Source organism: Erpetoichthys calabaricus, chromosome 14 (assembly GCF_900747795.2).
Source record: "Erpetoichthys calabaricus chromosome 14, fErpCal1.3, whole genome shotgun sequence".
In the NCBI taxonomy this organism is placed as follows: Eukaryota; Metazoa; Chordata; class Cladistia; order Polypteriformes; family Polypteridae; genus Erpetoichthys; species Erpetoichthys calabaricus.
In genome coordinates, this window is record NC_041407.2 from 21162401 (window position 1) to 21174295 (window position 11895).

Genomic DNA, 11895 nt, shown 5'->3' on the forward strand with positions numbered 1-11895 from the left:
GTAAATAAGGAAGAGTATAATAAACGTGTGTTTTGGACATTGTGTGGCCTTTGGCTGCAGTCGGGCTGATCATATACAATATATAGAGAGTACATCGAACTTGCTAGTAAGGAAAAACATTTCCATCATTAAGTAAACCCTTGTATGTAATCTGCATTACAGTATTGGTCATTTTTGTATTAACTTTTTTTTAACCATTTACTATGCCAAACTAGATGGGTTATTCCAAAAAAGTTGAGACACTGTAAATAAAAACATTGATTTGCAAATCTCAAACCTATATTTTATTCACAGAAGAACATAGACAACATGTCAAATGTTTAAACTGAGAAAATGTATTTTAAGAAAAGAAAAAGGCCATTTTGAATTTGATGTCCGCAACATGTCTCAAGGTTAGGACAGGACCATGTTTACCACTGTGTAGCATCCCCTCTTTTAACAGCCTGTGGACGCCTGGGAACTGAGGAGACCAGTTGCTGGACTTTTGGGAGAGGAGTGTTATCTCATTCTTGTCTAAGATTCAAACTGTGTTCACAGACAATGATTTCTGGATGTGTTCCTGAGCCCGTGAAGTGATTCCCACGACGGAATCAGCCCTGTTTTTTAATGCAGTTACTGCCTGAGGGACCAAAGATCACAGGTGTCCAATGTTGATTTTTGGACTTGTCCCTTGTGCACAGAGATTTCTCCAGATTCTCAAACTTTGATATGTACTGTAGATTGAGATATTCAACTTCTAGATGCAGTGAACCTCTGTCCATCTCTACTTCTGAAAGACTGCTTCTCTAAGATGCTCTTTTCGAGGCTTTTGTTGCCCCCAATCCCATCTTTATTGAGATGAAATTGTAGCCATCAATTTCAAAATTTGCTAATATTTTTCTTGAAATAGTAAAATATCTACCTGTCAACATTTGATATGTTTTCTATGTTCTGTTGCAAATAAAATGGGTGTAAGAGATTTGCAAATATTGCATTCTGGTTTTATTTACATTTTACACAGCATCCCAACTTTTTTGGAATTGGGGATATATGATATACGTGTCACATAAAACATGTCAACTTATTTGCTCAAAATGTATACAACAATATTGTTGAATAGATAATTCAGGAAGTATCGACACGTCCTGAACTGGTAACACAAGTCCCCTTGGAATGGCATTTTTGCATTGAAGACTTGACCAAAGAATGAGGGTGAAATGCTTACACATTTCCTTTCCGCTTGCATTCATTCCTAGATTAGTGACCGTTTTTCATTTTATGATTAACTTCCCTTAAGTAGCAGAAGTGACCTGTTGGACAAGTAAATGAGGAACATATACAAGTTGATGTGACCTCTCGCAAGGAAAATTTGAAATCGGGGAAACTAAATCATAGTTGAGGTTGTGCAGAATGGTTAGCAAATTAACCAATGCTTTTCAATGGAATATTATGAAATTTCCAAAATTTGTACAGTGTACTGTACTCAAATTTCAAAGAAGCCTGAACTTTCCTGACTTCTTTTTTTGAACAAGTGCCAAATTTTAAAAAAAAAATTGAAACTGTTCCACAGGAAGCAGAGTTCTGTAACGGGACAGACAGATACAGTAGATGCATAGTCCGGATCATCGCGGTAGTTATGTTTCACACATATATGAACACACTATGATGTATGCAGTGTTTCTTCTCTATCAAATGATTTTTAGTCTTGGGTTAAAGCTACTGGAGGTCAGGCAGATGAACGTGATTACAGCAGAACATCATGAATGTCTGAAGATCGGTTAGGTAGCTACTCAGCACAGTCCAAGGAGGACCACAGTGGGTGTGGGTTTTTGTTTAAACCAGGACCTGCATTTATTTAAGTGAAGCTCCTATCTTGAGCCTTTTGGCCCTTACATCTTATTACTAGTACATATATGCAGCCATTTTTGTAAAGCACAGGTACGTTGGCACCGGACATGCTACTATTAGCACAGACTGGAGACAGGTGGCAGTTGCTTTGGGTGCCACCTTGTGGCATATAGTCCATGAAACACAGGTGAAAATGGACATGTGTGCGCACCACATAGTAAGTAGCTCCACTTTCAATTTTAGTTCCTCAAGAAGATGGAAGTATTTGGCAGCTATTGTATATTTTCATTTTTGAGCTTCCTAGACACCCCAAAGGTAGAATATCATACAAAATAAATTTTCCATAAAAACAGAAAATCCAGTGCCATAGGGGGTTAATTAAGCACACGTGTATTAATTTCACAAGACCTTTATTGTGCCATCATAGGACACAATGACCTTTTATAAGAATTTTAAAAATACGTTGACATTTTTCAGATATTAAGATTTTGATGTGTTACTTATTTTGAATTGCCATTCTTAAATGTAACCGTCACCCACTAATGAATTCACAGGTTGATATGTTACTGAAACAGCTGATTTAACATTTTGTGTGTTTTAAGTCTTCTCTTTTTCAGTTGTCATTATTTGCATACAATTTAGAACTTAATCTCTATACACAAAGTAACAACAAAAGTAGAAACGAAAAAGAACAGCCATACGGTAATGAGGGCAAGGCACAGATGGAGAAGGAAGAAGCAAAAAGGCCGAACATTAAATCTGAAGAGGAGCTTTTAGCATTTTGTATTCTGGTGGATCTCAAGTTCAATCCTGGGACTGCAGTTTGTTCTTCTAACCAGTTCCACACGCAGGGAGTCCTTTATTTCTATCGATCTCACTGTTTAGTTGGCTGTGCTTTTTATCTCTTGTATTTTGCATTCAAAAAACTGCTTTAGTGTTGCATTTACATTTTTAAGAAATTAAAACAAAAACATTTTTTACCATATCTTTAAATGCTTATCTCTGTCATTTTCGTACTAATTCACGTTTTCTGTTGCATTGGCTTTTTAATTGTACCCAAATACTGACACGTATAGCAGATACCAGGGGTCTATTAGATGATCCTGGATCTTAGAATGAAGTCCAATTTGCTTTAGCATGATTAGCCCCTGCACGAACACTGGGTTTCAGTCAGCTCACGTAACCCTGGGTAGGTCGATTCAATTTAATGCGCATTAACGACGTTATTTAGAAGCCCTTATGAGTCAATCACTGAACGGCTACAGTCTGCAAATCTGGGAAACAGAGGGAACAACCTTCATGCCAGCAGAGCAAGAGGTGCTTGGTGGCTGAACATGAAGATTCTGGACAAATCCTCCAAAAGAGGAGCAACCAGGGAACGGGAGATGGCATGGAGGAGTACTACTGAAAGAGTGAATGTACTGTATAAAATCTATGTACACTTGGTGTGACAAGTTACTGAATTGTGCAAAATGTACACCATTGATATTACTTCAATTGAAAAGTTCCATGCACTCAAATAAGCATTGTATTCTGGTTTTGTAATATTAATGATATCCAAAAAGCATAAGTTCCACGGTATATATGGAGTTGTTCTAGTCGTTACTTTGAATGTTCTGCCTGCCTGCACTGGACTCTGTATTGTCCAGTAATGATATGCCAGAAGAAAACAAAGGTTAATTACTTTCATATACAAATTTAAAAGAAGACTTGGAACAACATCCCCTCTTTGAATTGTAACTTGCTCTATTCAGACTTGAAACCCCAGATATTTGGCCTCAAAATTAGTAATCGTGTGCATGGCATCTCATTTGATATTTTTGCAGAGCTTTTGAAATGGAAACTTGCTCTTTATTCATAAAAGCTATCAGGCAAACAAACTAAGATACAATCCAGTCAATACAAATTCATATTGTCGCCTTATCTCATTACAGAACCAGAGTCAAAACTGTATTAATAAGCAGCCGTTTGCAAAAGTGTAGACCCTTCAGACGATTTTCTTTAAAACACAAAGGAGCAATGAGGCCATTATCAGTTATCATTGCTCAGAAATTTTTTTTTTTAAATCTGATTGCCCAAAGTTTGACTTTTTGATGGTGGTTATTTATGTCAGTCCAAGTGTGTGAGAGCAGACACACCTTCAGTGTTCAGCACACTTTTGTGATCACTTTGCCGATGTGTGTGGCGCTTCCAATGCTGTGAAGAATGCTACCGTTGGCAAAATAAATAAAATACATGGTTTACACTTGATTATTATGTGTCATTAAGTGTAAAATGATGAGCAAAAATGATTACAATAAACTGTTCAAAATGTGAAGGGGTCTGAACACTTTCTGAATCCACTGTATATGTTTAAAGTTACAATTTTGAGAGGTCACTAATGTGGAAATAACTGCACACAATACAAATAAACAGACAATCTGGAGAGTGTAGAGAGCAAAGTGTATTAAAATTCTTAAAGCAACTAATTAGCAACTGGACAACATGCTGCAAGTTTTCAAAATAATATGATTATACAAACCTTGAACAAAAATAAAAATAAATGATATACTTGAGGAAACTCCTGCTAGACAGACGATAGCAGATACTGTTTCATTGACTGGGTGGACTCTGGTAGTTAGCGGGCCATCTGGTTTAACAGGCATCAAAGACAAATAATGGAAGCAATTATAAAAGACAAGTGAGGGAATCAGCTGTCTAGTAAATGGACGCTAGCAGGTAGGCACCATGGTTTAGATGATGCAGATCATGTTTCACAAATAAGAAAGGAACAAGAGAACTTGCTACTGTTTCAAAAAAGCTTTTGATTTGGTAGGTCCACAGGATGCCAGTTATTAAATAATAAGGGGCATCAATTTACAGAGCAGTGTGCTGCAGGGTTGCCAGATACTTCAGTCAACAATCCCCCCCAAAAGCAAATCAATTTCCTCCCATTTTGGTGTTTGTGTGCCCTGCGGTGGGCTGGCGCCCTGCCCCATGACCCTGTAGTTAGGATATAGCGGGTTGGATAATGGATGGATGGACATTCAGGATAGGAAAAATACCCGAATTTAACACCTGAGGAGGTGTCACCCAGCACAAAACTTTAAATACACTGGTCATTACAGATTAGTTTCATTTCTCATGTCCTTGCAAGTTATTGATAAACGGACCCTCCTCAGTCACAATTCTGCTACACAAGATCATACTGGTTCTCATATCAATGCTTAACCTTGCAGATAAGCAGCAGAGGGACTTGGTCACAGATCAAGAGGCTTTATATAAAATACTTTTTAAGAGTGCTGAGGGCAAAAGCTAGCAGTTAACAAGAATATAAATCACTCAATATAATCAAATAGTGAAAATCATATTTAACATTAAAATGAACTCTTAACAAAAAAGACAAAAAATATACAAAGACTAAACATATCAATAATAACATGATTATGAATTAAAAATAAATGAAAAAGACATACTGTAAGCAAAGAGTTTAAACTTAACCCTGAGGACCCCGGCTTACACAGAATACTTAGGGCATGCACAACCCTCTTTTAAATAGTGGCAACCCCATCTAACGCTCATTAACTTTATGCTACTCCCCAGTAATTAACGAAGACTAGCGGCCAACCATGCAAGCCACTAACCAGTGATGGTTAAGCCATCGAGAAAGTGCACTTGAAAAATGAACCCATTAAAACACTGTATTACACAACTTGCCACACTCTCACAGACACAACAGCCCACCAAACCACTATAAAAAAAAAACTTAAAACCAGTCTGAACAAAGAGTTGTAGGGGCTACGAAGAGGGTGGTGCTGAAGTCGCATGTTTCTTTTGTTCAGAGATGAACATCAGAGTGGTTTTTCCAGAACAGTTGTTTACTTTGAACCAATCAGCTCTAAACTGAATCTCTGACATCATAAAAGGAGAGACTTATCCTTAAAGACACTCAAATTTACATTTTGTAATAACAGAATAAAAACACTTGTGTTCTAAATTTATTTGGTGACAGATTTTTGTGTGGAAACCCTAGGGTTTTTTTGTTTCTTGTGAGAAAGTCAGAATCTTCTTCTTCTTTCGGCTGCTCCCATTAGGATGCCACAGCGGATCATCTTCTTACACATCTTTCTGTCCTCTGCATCTTGTTCTGTTACACCACCACCTGCATGTCCTCTCTCACCACATCCATAAACCTCCTCTTAGGCCTTCCTCTTTTCCTCTTCCCTGGCAGCTCTATCTTTAGCATCCTTCTCCCAATATTCCCAGCATCTCTCCTCTGCACGTGTCCAAACCAACGCAATCTCGCCTCTCTGACTTTGTCTCCAAACTTGTTCTGACCCTCTAATGTCCTCTTTTCTAATCCTGTCTATCCTCGTCACACCCAGTGCAAATCTTAGCATCTTTAACTCTGCCACCTCCAGCTCTGTCTCCTGCTTTCTGGTCAGAGCCACCGTCTCCCACCCATATAACATAGCTGGTCTCACTACCGTCCTGTAGACCTTCCCTTTCACTCTTGCTAATACCCGTCTGTCACAAATCACTCCTGACACTCTTCTCCACCCATTCCACCCTGCCTGCACTCTCTTCTTCACTTCTGTTCCACAATCCCCATTACTCTGTAATGTTGATCCCAAGTATTTAAACTCATCCACCTTTGCTAATTCTACTCCCTGCATCCTCACCATTCCATTGACCTCCCTCTCATTTACACACATGTATTCTGTCTTGTTCCTACTGACCTTCATTCCTCTCCTCTCTAGAGCAGATCTCCACCTCTCCAGGGTCTCCTTAACCTGCTCCCTACTATCGCTACAGATCACAATGTCATGAGCAAACATCATAGTCCACGGGGACTCCTGTCTAATCTCGTCTGTCAACCTGTCCATTGCAAATAAGAAAGGGCTCAGAGACAATCCCTGATGTAATCCCACCTCTAACTTGGAATGGATCTGTCACTCCTACCACAGACCTCATCACTGTCACACTTCCCTCGTACATATCCTGTACCACTCTTACGTACTTCTCTGCCACTCCCGACTTCTTCATACAATAGCACAGCTCCTCTCGAGGCACCCCCTCATATGCTTACTCCAGGTCCACAAAGACGCAATGCAACTCCTTCTGGCCTTCTCTAAACATCTCTATCAACATCCTCAGAGCAAACACTGCATCTGTGGTGCTCTTTCTTGGCATGAAACCATACTGCTGCTCACTAATCATCACCTCACATCTTCACTGAGCTTCCACTACTCTTTCCCATAACTTCTTGCTGTGGCTCATCGGTTTTATCCCCCTGCAGTTACTGCAGTACTGCACATCCCCCTTATTCTTAAATATCGGCACCAATACACTTCATCTCCACTCCTCAGGCATCCGCTCACTTTCCAAGATTCCATTAAACAATCTGGTTAAAAACACCACTGCCATCTCTCCTAAACATCTCCATAGGTATGCCATCTGGACCAACAGCCTTTCCATTTTTCATCCTCTTCATAGCTGTCCTTATACTTCCTCCTTGCTAATCCGTTGCACTTCCTGATTCACTATCTCCACATCATCCAACCTCTTCTCTCTCTCATTCTCTTCATTCATCAGCCTCTCAAAGTACTCTTTCCATCTGCTCAACACACTCCTCACTTGTGAGTATGTTCCCATCTTTATCCTTTATCACCCTAACCTGCTCCCTCTGTCTAGCCAATCAGTACAGGTCCTTTTCTCCCTCCTTAGTGTCCAACCTCTCATACAACTCATCATACGCCTTTTCTTTAGCCTTCGCCTCCTCTCTCTTCACCTTGCGCCTTATCTCCTTGTACTCTTGTCTGCTTTCTGCATCTCTCCGACTATCCCACTTCTTTGCCATCCTCTTCCTCTTTATACTCTCTTGTATTTCCTCATCCCACCACCAGGTTTCCTTTTCCTCCTTCCTCTTTCCAGATGTCACGCCAAGCACCCTTCTTGCTGTCACCCTTACTACATCTGCTGTAGTTTCCCAGCTGTCTGGTAACTCTTCACTGCCACCCAGTGCTGGTCTCTCCTCCTCCCTAAACTCAACCTTGCAATCTTCCTTTTTCAACTTCCACCATTTGATCCTTGGCTCTGCCCTAACTCTCTTCCCCTTCTTGTTCTCCAACGTCATCGTACAGACCACCATCCTATGCTGCTTAACTACACTTTCCCCTGCCACCACTTTGCAGTCTTCAATCTCCTTCAGATTAACTTTTCTGCATAGGATGTAATCTACCTGTGTGCATCTTCCTCCACTCTTGTACGTAACCCTATGTTCCTCTTTCTTCTTAAAATATGTATTCAACACAGCCATGTCCATCCTTTTAGCAAAATCCACCATCCTCTGACCTTCTTCATTCCTCTCCTTGACACCATACCTACACATCACCTCCTCGTCTCCTCTGTTCCCTTCACCAACATGCCCATTGAAATCCGCTCTAATCACCACTTTCTGTCCCTTAGGTACACTGTTCATCACTTCATCTAACTCACTCCAAAAATCTGCTTTCTCACCCATTGCACACCCAACTTGCGGTGCATATGCACGAACAACATTCATCATCACACCTCCAATTTCCAGCTTCATAATCATTACTCTGTCTGACACTCTTTTCACCTCCAAAACACTCGACATACTGTTCCTTCAGAATAACTCCTACCCCATTTCTCCTCCCATCCACACCATGATAGAACAATTTGAATCCACCTCCAATCCACTTGGCCTTACTCCCCTTCCATTTAGTCTCTTGCACGCACAATATATCAACCTTCCTTCTCTCCATCATATCTGCTAACTCTCTCCCCATACCAGTCATACTGCCAACATTCAAAGTTCCTACCCTCAGTTCCACTCTCTTTACTTTCCTCCTCTCCTTCTGCCTACAGACACATCTCTCCCCTCTTCTTCTTCTTCGGCCAACAGTAGCCCAATTTCCTCCAGCACCCTGTTGGCTAACAGTACTGGTGGCAGTCGTTGTTAACCCGGGGCTCGACCGATCCAGTATGGAAATTTGTATTGTTGTCTGCATATTGATTTTCTAAAATCAATATGTGGATTTCTAAAATTTTCTAAAATTTTTTCTAAAATTTTCTAAAATTCAAACCAGTGATTTTTGTCTGCTTTTCGTGCACTTAACAGGTTTATGAAGGCAGGGGTGGAGTTTAAAGCTGATTGGTTGAATGTGAATGGCTGTGCTGGAACAACAACAACGCTGATGTTGTTTCAAACATAACAGAAATTTGATGATATTAGATTGTCCCTGTTAAGAGAGCAGTGGGTGTCATAATGCACAATTGGTGGTAATGGCTGTCTACTACTGGCTGGGATTTTCTTAGGATTATTTAAATGAAAGCTACGACTGAAAATCGCCATGTATTGTGCCACAGGCATAGTGGCCTCATCACTGTCCCAATCCAGATAATACAAAGAAGCAATTAAAAAGTCTGCTAGAGAGATTAGGTTATAGTGCGCCCCCTGCTGTGTGCACCATAAAGCAGCTTAAGCTGTGTAAAGGTTGTGCGGCCACATCTGGAATACTGTGTAACAGAACTAGAAAAAGCCAGCAAAAGGGCTACAAAATTAATTCAAGGACTATGGGGATCAGAGCAATGAGGAATGACTGAAGAAGGAGCAGAGTCTTTTCATCTTAAACAAATGGAGATTAAGTGTCAACATGATAGATGCATTCCAAATTATAGAGAGAGTAAGCAATGTGGATGCAAGCTGTTATTTTTAAATTATATTAAACAAGGAATAAAATGTGCACATGAAGTAACATTTTGGGTGTATTTGGTGTTTTGGCTACCAAGTGTGAATGTTGGAGTATGTTTACATTTTCTAGTCATTTCATCAAAGAATGTTGTTTATTGCATATTTTATATATTAAAAAGGTGGAATCCCTGGAATTTGGAGGTTTGACAGTCCTCAGAGAATGGGGAACAGAGGGTGACAGCATATCCAATTCCCTTTTTTCCTTTTTTTTCTAGATATTGTTATAACCTAAACAGTTCCCAAGCACAAACGTTCTAAAATATCTCAAAAAAAATGCCCACTAGAGGAAAAAGCCATCAAACCCTGCGTAGTAACAAAAAGGGCAATGAAGAATCTTTAGAAATAAAAAGATTTATTATTCCAAAAAAGGCTCTGTTTAGCAAAATGCTAGTGAAGAGTGCAAAAAAAAACACAGAAGGCGGTGCCTTCAAAACAGGCAGCCCAAATAGCAATCACAGTCCCAATACAAACATCCTAGAAGTCAAAAAAAAAAAAACAGAGCAAAGGGTCACGAAATGGGTAACTGGGAAGGACCTTCATCCAATTAATACAGGTTGCACCTTCCTTCAAGACTAGCTTTATTTATCCCTTCTGTCTCTTTGGGGAGATGAGAGATGATGATGGTGCTCCTGGCTTCCATTTGAGAGGGGTAACGGTGCAGGAGCTGAAGGATATAGGCATCCCTCTGGCCTCTGTTAAAATACTGAAACTGAGGTAGCTAACCTCTGCTTTTGATAAGGTAGTTTGAAGTTTAGCCTTTCACAGGTAATGTTTCAGGTGCTGAAGAATATGGGCATCCCATCCTGGGCTCTACCAAGATACTGTAGCTGAGGTAGCCAGCCTTGGCCATTGCTGTCTTGATGAGAAGGTGTAATGAGTGAAAACTAAAGAGTTAAATTATTGTCAGGTGTATTTGTAAATCATAGCTCATAATTTGGACATTTTTAGTATTAACTCGACCGCCAATTTAAAAAGAACCTTAGCGGTGATGAACACTACTAGTACATGTAATAACATTCTATTATCACTGTTATTTTTGAATATGGCTCACTGTTACAAAAATATGTAATACTAAGGGGCTTTGCCCCCTGCTTGCTTCGCTCACCAAACACCGGGCCTCCACTATGCGCTAGCCTCTTTGCGGTTCTGCCGCTCACATATGGGGATGCGGATGTACAATTTAAACAGATTTTAATTTTCATGTGAATTGTTACATATGCATCAACACAACATATAACTGCCCGTGATTGAATTTTGCTTCTTTCTCTCTATTAAATAAAATGACTTTTTCGAATGTTTGGCTCTAAAATTTGTTAGTTGTCTTTGCAAAAGCTATTCTAACCGGAAACTGTTAACTTTGTAATAAGAATGACATATCAAGATCTCCTTTGTTGTCTAATGTTGTCCGTGGAAGATGTACTACATTACCTTTCTTGTATACATCCTTCTTTCTACAGTACAATTCGGGCGTTGTAAGATCGGACGTTGTTAACGGTTGTAGATACAGTGGAACCTCGGGTCACGACTGCAATTCGTTCCAAAATTCTGGTCACAACCCGATTTGGTCGTGACCCGAAGCAATTTCCCCCCATATGATTGTATGTAAATACAATTAATCCGTTCCGGACCGTACGACCTGAAAGATTTTTAAGCACAAAAATAGTTAATTATACCATAGAATGCACAGTGTAATAGTAAACTAAATGTAAAAACATTGAATAACACTGAGAAAAACTTGAACAGAGAAAACTAACATTGCAGGAGTTCACGCTAATAGCCTTACAAACCGATCACTGTAAACACTTTTTTTAATGAGTTTTAAGCACAGGGAAAAAAATTAACATTTGAAAAATCCATAATTTATACAAAAACTAACCTTGCATGAGTCGAGTTCTGGCATGAAGGAAGTGAGGAGGAACTGGGTGGAGATTACAGTTTTGAGGTAAAGTCCTTCTGCGCGATACACGTCTGACCGAGAACAATGTAGTGTACAGGGTGAGACTGAACGCGTGCGTAAATCACTGGCGCATATGAACCGTTAAGGAAAACGAAATAGAGCACAAAGAGTTCACAGCGAATACACAGGGAGAGACTGAACACGTGCGGAGATCATCGTCGTGTACGAACCGGAAGGGAAACGAAATAGAGCACAAAGAGTTCACAGCGAATGCACAGGGAGAGACTGAACACGTGCGGAGATCATCGGCGCGTACGAACCGGAAGGGAAACGAAATAGAGCACAAAGAGTTCACAGCGAATGCACAGGGAGAGACTGAACACGTGCGGAGATCATCGGCGTGTACGAACTGGAA